We start from the raw sequence: 10,605 nt of genomic DNA on the forward strand, positions 1-10,605 counted from the left end.
AACTTTTATTAGCAGATAGTATAATAAACTTGTATTTTCAGTTTCAACAGGAGCCACACATAAGCATACGAATGAATTCAAGATATTTGTTTATCTATTTGAAAGTTTCTTTTGAATATTTAACAATGTCCTAGGATCAGAGGATATATGAGTGGCTGATCAGACTCATCATATTCAATATTTAACCAGTGAGTGAGCAAGTCACCTAGAAGCAATTTGAATCTCTTGGCTCCCTAGTGAGAATAGCAACTTCTACCTGTTTTTCATAAGAACAAACAAACAAACAAAACAATAACATTTTAGGGAAAAAAATCTAAAAGAAAAGCAGACAAGAAAAGTTCTCTGCATGAGGATGTGATTTGTAGCTTTGATTAAAACTGTATCAAATATTATTTTATAACTACCTCTAATTGGGATACTTTATTGTGCATGGTGTTATCTCAATCTTAAAGATGATCCTGTATTGCAATCAATTTTGTAGTTTGATTTTAAGGACATTATCTAATTGTTTTAATGTTCATGTTTCTGTCTACTAATAGATTCCTAGACTTAGTATCTACTAGCACAATTGCCTTTTTATTTGCCTATTATAACTTTATTTTCTGAATATTGCCAACATACAACCTTCTCTATCTCTTTAAAAAAATGTTTTATAAATAATCTACTTAGGAGAAAACTCTTTTCATGTAATTTATATATTTTCTTCATTAGTCTGGTATTTTCAGTTTATCTTTTAATGATATATTTTGTTATGTTAATTTTAAAATTTCACGTAGTTCATTATCTCTATCCTTTCCATTATGGATTCTAAGAATTATTTGGGATATAATTGATGAGCTGAATTTGTTTTCCCTCCTTTTTTGAGAATCACCAGTAAAAGTTATTAATATAGTGTTGATTATTCAAAGAGCAAAAACACTGATTAAAGCCATGACATATATAATATTTTCCTCCAGTGCTTTATATCCAACTACTTAAACTCACTTTAAAATTTGACTAAGCATTTTTATTCTTCTTAATTATTTTCTAATTTTTGCAAGTTTCTTGATAATTTGTTTATTGGTGATTAACTATAATATATATGACTAAGCATTTATAGTCATAAAATGTATTTTTTCCTAATAACCAGTAAATTTATTTAAAAGTGAGTTTCAGGACAAGGATAACTTAAAAGCTGCTATGATTCCAGTTTGCTTTTCAATATTTTGGAAGGAGGCATAAGAGAAGGTTTTACTTAGAAATATCTTCCCCCTTGCAAGATTTTACAAATACTTAAGAATTATCTTCAATTTTTTATTAACATATTAATGATTTATTTTCAATAACTGTCTTTAATTCATTAAGGATCAATTTGGCATATTATGTGAAGCATGGATTTATGTTTGCTTTTCTCCCAACAGAAAGTTATACATGCCAATTTCATTTGCAAACTAAAGCATCTTTTACTCAGAGACTTGTAAATATATATTAGGTTCCTGAGTATATCTGCCTTTATTTCTGGATAGTAAATCTGTTCTATTTATGTATGCTTGTATTTATTTGGCAACATTTTACTTTTTGGCTTCAATTACAGAATATGAGATTTGAAAAAACCTAAGACAAAGCTCTCCTTTGTCAAATAATCCTTTCATTCATAAAATGATATTTTTCTTTTGTGGGATAACAATTTCTTTCTAAAAAATATTTTACCTCACTGGTTGTGAATTTCTTTCTTGACACATACCATATATGACATTTATACTGTCCTACATGGTTATATAATTACTATTACAAGCATCAGTAAAAATAATAAAAATAATAGATCCACCAGAAATATAGATCCATTCAAAAAATTAACTCCAAGCAGAAAACCAGTCTGCTATTTTCACTGGTGACAGTTTCAATAGATTAAAATTGATTTCTACCCAGTAAATATGCCTCAGGACTAAGATCAATAGGATTAAGGGACAACCACAATGATCAGAAACACTGATAATAGCAAAATATATATTCACCAGTTTTCCTATGCAGTGGTTTATTTAAAGAGCATATGTAGGTAAAGTGTGAAGTTTAAGGACTGAGGAAAAAATTCTCATTAATAACATTACAATGACAAGTCTACAAGAACATTTCTTCTAAGAAACTGAGTGCATTCTTCATAAAAGAATATCAGAAAAAAATCTCATTTTAAGTCATTCTTTTAATGAAATATTTGCAAATATGTTTGGCATGCTTTTTTTTTTTTTTTTTTTTTTTTTTAGATTTTATTTATTTATCAGAGAGAGGGGAGAGAGCGAGCACAGGCAGACAGAACGGCAGGCAGAGGCAGAGGGAGAAGCAGGCTCCCCGCCGAGCAAGGAGCCTAATGTGGGACTCGATCCCAGGACACTGGGATCATGACCTGAGCCGAAGGCAGCTGCTTAACCAACTGAGCCACCCAGGCGTCCCTGGCATGCTTTTTTAAGTACAAAGACTAAGGTAGAAAGAGAGAGAACAATGAATCTTTGTAATGATTTAAATATTTCAGATACCTAAGAACACAGTATTTTTCAACGAAACTAATGTATTGTGATAACTTCCAGAATTTGGAACTGATTTGCATTCACTGCTTAAATAAAATGAATCTATTACGGATAATATTTGTTATCTGCAAAGTAATATAAGACAAGATCATAAATGTATGGCTCATGGCAACAAATAAGTGTGATCTCTGTGATGAATTCAAATATAAAAACATAGAATATAATTAAAAGTAATATTCTTTGATTCAGTGCATTTATCCCAGTGTGTAATTATGCATTCAATGTTAAATCCTTTTGACTGATGTATGAGTATGATCACTCTAGTAGTCTGTAAACACCAGAAAAACAGGGACATCATATCAAATGTTCACCATCATTTGCCAAGACAGACTGCTCACACATTTACTACCTGTAAGACATTCTTTGAGCAAAAATGTAAATTCTTTTGCTTTCAACATACCATCTGTAAAACTGAAATACTAATAGGATGAACTTTGTATTGTTCTTCAGATGGGTAATGAAATAAGCCATGTAAAACATTCAGCAGAGTTCTTGGAGCTTAGTAAGTAGTGAATACATGCTAGCATTTTATTGAATACCTACCATTACTTACTCAAAGCTGAATACTTTTAAATGTGAATAAAATCGTGTCTCTTCTCTAAAGTACCTCACGGCCCAGGCTGTTGTGCAGTACAAGAGACCTACAGATAAACAATAATCGCATTACATACTTTTCCCACACACTTTTACACTCTTTAATTAAGTAAGATAAAGAAGAAACAACACCCTCTCCAGAGTAGGAGACTGTAACAGAATAGTTTAATATTTAAGATCTTTGAATCAATCCTGAAATCATGAGTGTGAATTTTGTAGAAGAAAGCTAATTGAAGATTCCCTTGGTTTTGTTTCCAGAAACTAGCTAAGGGTAACAATACTAAATAACAGTGTACATTTAAATGAACAATAAAGAGCAGAAATGGATTTGTGACCAGAATGATAGTATTGAGTAGTGGGGGTGATGGGTCAGAAATTATAAACTCTCTAACTTGATCTTTTCTTAATCAGTGATCTGGCTTGTACCCTCTCCACTCATTTGAAAATGCATTGACAGATATTTACACATAATAAAAATTTTCTACTAGTAGGCTGCCTTGTTAACATGTCCTCAAAGTTCCTTCTCCCAGTTGATCTGTGCTTTTACCAAAAGTAAAATACAATCATTCTTAAGAGTTTGTGCTAGTTTTAATAATTTTCTATTGACTACTTTGAATAGTAATTAGTAAAAAGATGGAATATAACTATTGAAAAGAAGGGGGCTTTTATCAAAAGTAAGTAAGGTCAGTTGGGAAGACTATATCAGTTTGACAGCAAAAAACAAACAAACAAACAAACAAAAAATACTGAGTGTTTTAATATCAAAAAGATGGAAAACTGGGATGCCAGGTTGGCTCAGTGGTTTAAGCCTCTGCTTTTGGCTCAGGTCATGTTCCCAGGGTCCTGGGATCTAGCTCCTCATCTGCATCAGGCTCTCTGCTCAGCGGGGAGCCTGCTTCCCCCGCCTCCCCCTCTGTCTGACTCTCTGATTGCTTGTGATATCTGTCTGTCAAATAAATAAATAAAATCTTAAAAAAAAAGATGGAAAATTATAAAAAGAAAACCAAAAAATCAAAACAGAACAAAACCTCCTAAGCCTAGAAGTGGAATGCATATTGATTTGTAAGTATCATAAGTTGTTAATCTATAAATAATATGAAATTATAAAAGAAGATGGTGCTGTATGGATGTGTTTTATTTATTTTTCAATAAAAATAATAAATTTTGATTATTTGTTTATTTTTAAATTAATTAGGAACTCAAATCAGTGCACCATACACATATAAAAAGCCTTAGATTTTTTGGTTAACTTTCCAAATTACTTTTAGTAAATTCTTTTTTTTTTAAAGTTTAAACCTACATAAAACTCAAAGCAATCTATTTTTCCATCTGAGATAAAAATGAATTTGTTCTTTCCTATCTAAACATAATTCTGGGCATTAAGGTAAAACTGAATTGACATGATATATTTTGTCAAACTTTTCCAAAAAATTTAAGCCCTGCTTTAAAGAAAAATTTTGTTATATATATATTTACATATTTTTTTCTTCAAAGACCAATGATAAATTTATGAAGTTAACAGGCCTATAATGGGACCATGATACCCTAATATGAAAATAAAAAGCCACTCATTTATACAAAGCATTCTTGTATGGCACAATATAAAATGAGATCAGAAAATCTAGAGATCAGAAAATCGATGTACATATATGAGTCATCAAGAGTTGAGCAATTAGCTCACTTTAAGAAAGCTTATTCTGTTTTGCATAGCAGAGGTTGCAACGTCATCATATATGATACAAATATTCTGCATAAAATCACCAAAACAAAGCATTAGCACAAATAGGCAATAATAGTAACTTAAATTAAAAACTAAACCCAATTAAGTATTTACTGTGGCTCTGCAACTTTTGTTTTGTAATCTATGGGTTTTACTGAGGTCCACCCTCTTATTTCTTGTCTCTTCTTGTGCCACTCCTTCCCCACCCCAGTTTCCTTTTTCATGACTGACGCTGGTAATGCTTCCAAATCTTGAAAGCAAAAGAACCTGATAAAATTAATAAAGAGAATGAAAAACAACACTATATATGATTTATGAAAACCTGCCTAAGAGTATGAACTGAGAAAGAGAATATTAGAAGACAGAGCAGCAGTTTATACTCTCCAGGGAGAGAGATCACATAAGAACATACAGAGGCAGGGCACCTGCACCCCAATTCTCATAGCAGCAATGTCTACAATAGCCAAACTATGGAAAGAGCCCAGATGTCCATCAACAGATGAATGGATAAAAATGATGTGGTATTTATACACAATGGAATATTACTCAACCATCAAAAAAAATGAAATCTTGGAATGCCTGAGTGGCTCATTCGCTTAAGTGACTGCCTTCAGCTTGGGTCATAAGCCCAGGGTCCTAGAATAGAGTCCTGCATTGGGCTCCTTACTTGGCAGGAAGCCTGTTTCTCTCTCTGCCTCTGCTTGCCCTGCTTGTGCTCTCTTTCTCTCTCTTTGACAAATTAATAAATAAAATCTTTAAAAAAATGAAATTTTACCACTTGCAATGATATGGAGGGTACTAAAGGGTATTGTGCTAAGTGAAATAAGTCAATCAGAGGAAGACAATTATCATATGATTTCACTGATATGTGGACTTTAAGAAACAAAAAAGAAGATAATAGGTGAAGGAAGGAAAAAATAAAATAAGAGGAAATCAGAGAAGGTGAAAAACCATAAGAGACTCTTAACTCTAGGAAACAAATTGGAGATTGCTGTAGGGGAGGTGGGTAATTGGGTGATGGATATTAAGAAGGACACTTGATGGAATGAGCACTGGGTGTTACAGGCAACAGATGAATCACTGAATTGTACCTCTGAAACTAGTGATACACTAAATATTAATCAAATTTTAATAAAATAAAATAAAAAACAAACAAAAATACATAGAAATATACAGAGGCTATTACTCTATGCCCTTCTTCCATATTATCCTCTGATTAGAAGACTATGGAACCAAAATTTCAAACTCTGAAAAGGTAATGACTTGAAGGGTTAGGTAAGAAGTGAATAAATGATAAGGAAATGTAGCAGTCATTTTAGCTGTCAATAAGGTTCTTTGCTCTGATATTGGTAATGTTAATATGATCCTTGTTGGTATCAGTCTTTTATGAGATCTGGTCTATTTATTCGTTTTTGGCCTCAATTTCTTTGCTCACGTCCATGGCCCTTTTTTTTTTTTTTTTTTTTTTTTTTTTAGATTTCCTAGGATAGTGCTCATTTGAGTCAGTTCTCTTCCATTTCATCTTCTCTAGCATCACTGGCTATGTTTTTGAAAAAATATTTTATTTATTTATATGAGAGAGAGAGAGAGAGCATGAGCAGGGGAGAGGGGCAAAGGGAGAGAGAGAAGAAGACACCTTCCTGAGCAGGGAGCCTGATATGGGGCTAGATCCCAGGATGCTGCCATCAGGACCTGAGCCCAAGGCAGATGCTTAGCTGACTGAGTCACCCAGATGCCCCTGGCTATATGTCTAATGTATCTGCCATTGATGGCACTTGTGGTTGCCTGCTAAGCCTGACCATTTGTCACATGGCCTGGCTGCATAGATATTACCTGGTTGGAAGAGTTGTCTCTGCCATCTTTCTTTGTTGCCTATGAGCCTTACCAGCCTGGAACTTTTTTATCCTATTACACGGGCAGATAGCAAGGCCTCAGCACTTGTTGAGTTCTGCTAAAATTTTCGCTGCCTCTCCCATGGCTCTACTTATTTGGTCCATGTCTTACTGTATATGGTTTATTTGCATCCCTTATTCATCCAGCATAGTCTTAGTCTTGACTCTTAACATCCTGAGACTCAATGGTTAAAACCAGGATTTTCCTTGTATTTCCCGGAGAACCATCAGTAAACTGGTAAGCCCTAAGCTGAATTTCTTCTGATGACAGATGATTCATGATGAATTAAAACTGTCGAAAGGCACAGAAACTGAAATGTGGCTATTAGTTCTGGAGCCTGGAAGTCTGAAATCAAGGTGCCAGCACTGATCATATTTTCATGAGGTTCCTCTCTCTGATTCAAAGCTAGCATCTTCTGACAGCATCCTCATATTGGGGAAGGGCAAAGAGCCTTAGACTTTCATCAGAAAATTAGACAATGGTGTTCACAATTAGAACATAGTGTTCACATGGGCAAAAACAGTAACAGACATAACAAACAGTACTAGAGTTTCAGTAGATAATCACAACAGAGGTATATTTTTTAACTGAAGATACAGTTGATTAGGTCAATGGGTCATTTTCATGTAATCATTATAGTGTCCAGTTTCCTTCAATTAGCTGACACCATTACATCCTATGACCTCAGAGTCCTCTAAGAGTTTTGTCTTCTATCTGGCTCTCAGCAGGGGAAAGGGAACAAGATGGGCATTCCCCTCTCATCCACCTCAGCTGATACACATCATTTCACACATATTCCATATGCAAGAGCAACCTCAAAGCCAGGGCCTTGTGAAATCTAGTTTGGTGGGGTGCTCAGAGGGAGAAAAAACTGGTATTAGCTGGCACCAGCAATCTGCAGCACAGCATATTAAATTTGTCATTTTTAATAATTCATCCAGTCATTGGGGTATGTGATCCAAGTGAAACCAATCATATAGATTTTCTCCAGAAATTTTCTGAAATTCAGCTGGCATGGAGAAATCTATTCATACCAAGAGGTAAGAAGAGAAATAAGTTACTTAGAGTTGCTAAGACCCTTGTTTCTAGCATTATGGAATAATCTGATTGAGCAAAAATGGATATTCTCTCTCCCCTTTCTCCAGAATTTTTACATTCCTTTCTGCTTTATTTAATAAGTCCCAACTGTTTTCTTAGTGTGGGAGATGCAGCTGTGAATAAAACAAGATCTCTTTTTGTGGCACCTGGGTGGTTCAGTGGGTTAAGTGTCTATCTTTGACTCCAGTCATGATCCCAGGCCCTTGGGATCAGGCCCTACCTGAGGCTCCTTGTTCAGTGGAGAGCCTCCTTTTTCCTCTCCTTCTACCCCTCCCCCCAGCTTGTGCTCCCTCTCTCCTTCTCTCTCAAATAAATATATAAAATATCTTTATAAATAATAGGATCTCTTCTCTAACATGGTTTACATTCTTATATGGAGGTACACAAAATAAATAAGTGTATAAATATATAAATGAGATAACATAATGATAGAGTATAATGCATGTCAAAAAGAAATAAAGCAGAGTGAAGTGATTGAGAGTGACTTGATGGTGAGGGTAATTTTAGGTTGGACATTTAGAAAAGAGATATTTGAGTCAAGACCTGAAAATCATATAAAAATCAACTAAGGGAACATCAGGAAGCAAACCATTCCAGACAAAGGAAACAACTAATTCAAGACCAAAATTTGGGAGGATCTCAAAATATTCAAAAAGTATAAAGATAGTCTATGTGCTGAAATTCAGGAAGGTGGGGAAATGAGAGTAGGATATATGTCCAAGAAGGTTAACATGTTTGAAATCTGTTTGACCTTAGGGTGAATCAAAGGCTATTCAGGGAGATTTTTATTATGAGAGTAGAATGATCTGATTTTGTTTTATAAGGTCTCAGATGTTGCTAAATAGTATAGGAGAAGGGAAACCAGTTAGAAAACTATTTTAATACTCCAGCCAATATTAGAGCACCTGGGTGGCTTAGTGGGTTAAGCCTCTGCCTTCAGCTCAGGTCGTGATTTCAGGGTCTGGGGATCGAGCCCTGCATTGAACCCTGCATCAGGCTCAGTGGGGAGCCTGCTTCCCCCTCTCTCTCTCTGCCTGTCTCTCTGCCTACTTGTGATTTCTCTCTCTCTGTCAAATAAATAGATAAAATAATAAAAAAAAATACTCCAGCCAACAAATGACAGTGGTTCAGATGAGAAGTATGATGAAAGATTTTTAAAAAAGAGAGAAATTAAAGATTCTGCAAATTCCTCTGTTGTCCTAAACCACTATGAATTAGGTTTTTGTCTATTGTATCCAAAAGAGCATTAAGAGCAAATCAAAGAGTATCCAATTCTTCTATGAAGTCAAGGAATAGAATAAATAAAAATGTACACTGAATATGGCATTAAATAGAACAAAGTCAATGTCAGTTGTGGATGTATTTATTTTAGCAAACCTCTAAAACTATCCTTTGATATCCTTGTGAAAAAGTACAAAGTATGAACTATAGTAGAATACAACCATTTATAAAAAAACTATCAAGATGGATGTTAAGTGAGGTCTCTGGTATTTCATTATATGGATAGCTTCATGTCATTTATAAATTAATCAAATTAAAATATGGGATATTGTTTTCAAAACTCTGGATACAGAAAAATTTACCGAATGTCTAATGAGTTAAATAAAATAACTGGGATTTAAAACTGCTTCACAATATTAGATTGATGGTCTAAGTGTAGCAAGCTGAATTAATATCATTTCTTAAAAAATGAAACTTTAAAAACATTACATTAATTTATACGGTGTAACATGGCATGAACTCAAATTAATTGCTTATTTGAATAATACCTAATGTTCTAGGAGTTGATGAACTCAATGTGAGCTCTATGTCCTGCTGATTGATAGAATAAAAGTGAGATTAGTTCATATTAATAGACATATATGTTTGAATAAATTATCCAAAATTCTCTCTGGAGTATTAGATCATTTGTATTTGCCATAATTTAAGATGGTCATAGATTACAGTCAGAAGCATGTCCAATGGTGTGTTAAACTATGATTTATGAAAAATTTAAGATTCAGAGATTTGCAAAGAAGGTGGTATGAGGATATGATAACTGAGTTCAGTTAATTTTATTTTTTTTCATGTTAACTACTTCTTTAGATACTGTTCCAGAGGAAAAGTCTATAGTATTTGGTAAAAGAAGTAAAATGGTAAAATATGTAAAGAGATCAATTCGGCTGAATATTGGGAAGAAACTCTAAGAAACTTACTAAGAATCTTACCTCTGGCTCAATTACTTCTAAGAATAGTCTTCTTTCATTATAAATGTTTAAAGCTAGGGCAGATATCAGTATATAAGAATGGAGAAAGCATGTAAAAAATGAAGATGAATGGTTGAAAGACCTTAGGTCTTTTCAAATCTTAATTTCCTATGCTTCTATAATATTGTGTGAATTCTATGTCAATTTTAGTTAGGTAGATGAATAGACAAACAGATGAATAAACTGGTTGAGAAAACGGAAGAAATATTAGACAACACAGAATAAATTAAGACAAAGATGTAAAAATACTTTGAAGAAGCTGGACTCACAATGCATTTAAATCTCACTATATCACTTCCTCACCACCCCCTAAATTTATTGAATGAAATAATGTTCCCCTGTCCTCACATTTAAAAAAGAAATAAAGCAAGTCTTATCTAGATAAGAATTCTGGGAATTCTTATAGGTTGTCTGCTTACTCTTATGTGGCAGAAAGCTGTAAATTTCAAACAGAGACTCAATTCAAATCGTAGATACTAATCAAAATTCTGAA

At 33.6% G+C, this 10,605-nt stretch overlaps 1 pseudogene; it reads right to left on the reverse strand.

The window, feature by feature from the left end:
• Window positions 1–6,190: 6,190 nt before the first annotated feature.
• Window positions 6,191–7,047, reverse strand: LOC132002593 (synaptosomal-associated protein 23-like; annotated as a pseudogene).
• Between the last annotated feature and the right edge of the window lie 3,558 nt (window positions 7,048–10,605).

Source organism: Mustela nigripes, chromosome 15, assembly GCF_022355385.1.
Source record: "Mustela nigripes isolate SB6536 chromosome 15, MUSNIG.SB6536, whole genome shotgun sequence".
Taxonomy (NCBI): Eukaryota; Metazoa; Chordata; class Mammalia; order Carnivora; family Mustelidae; genus Mustela; species Mustela nigripes.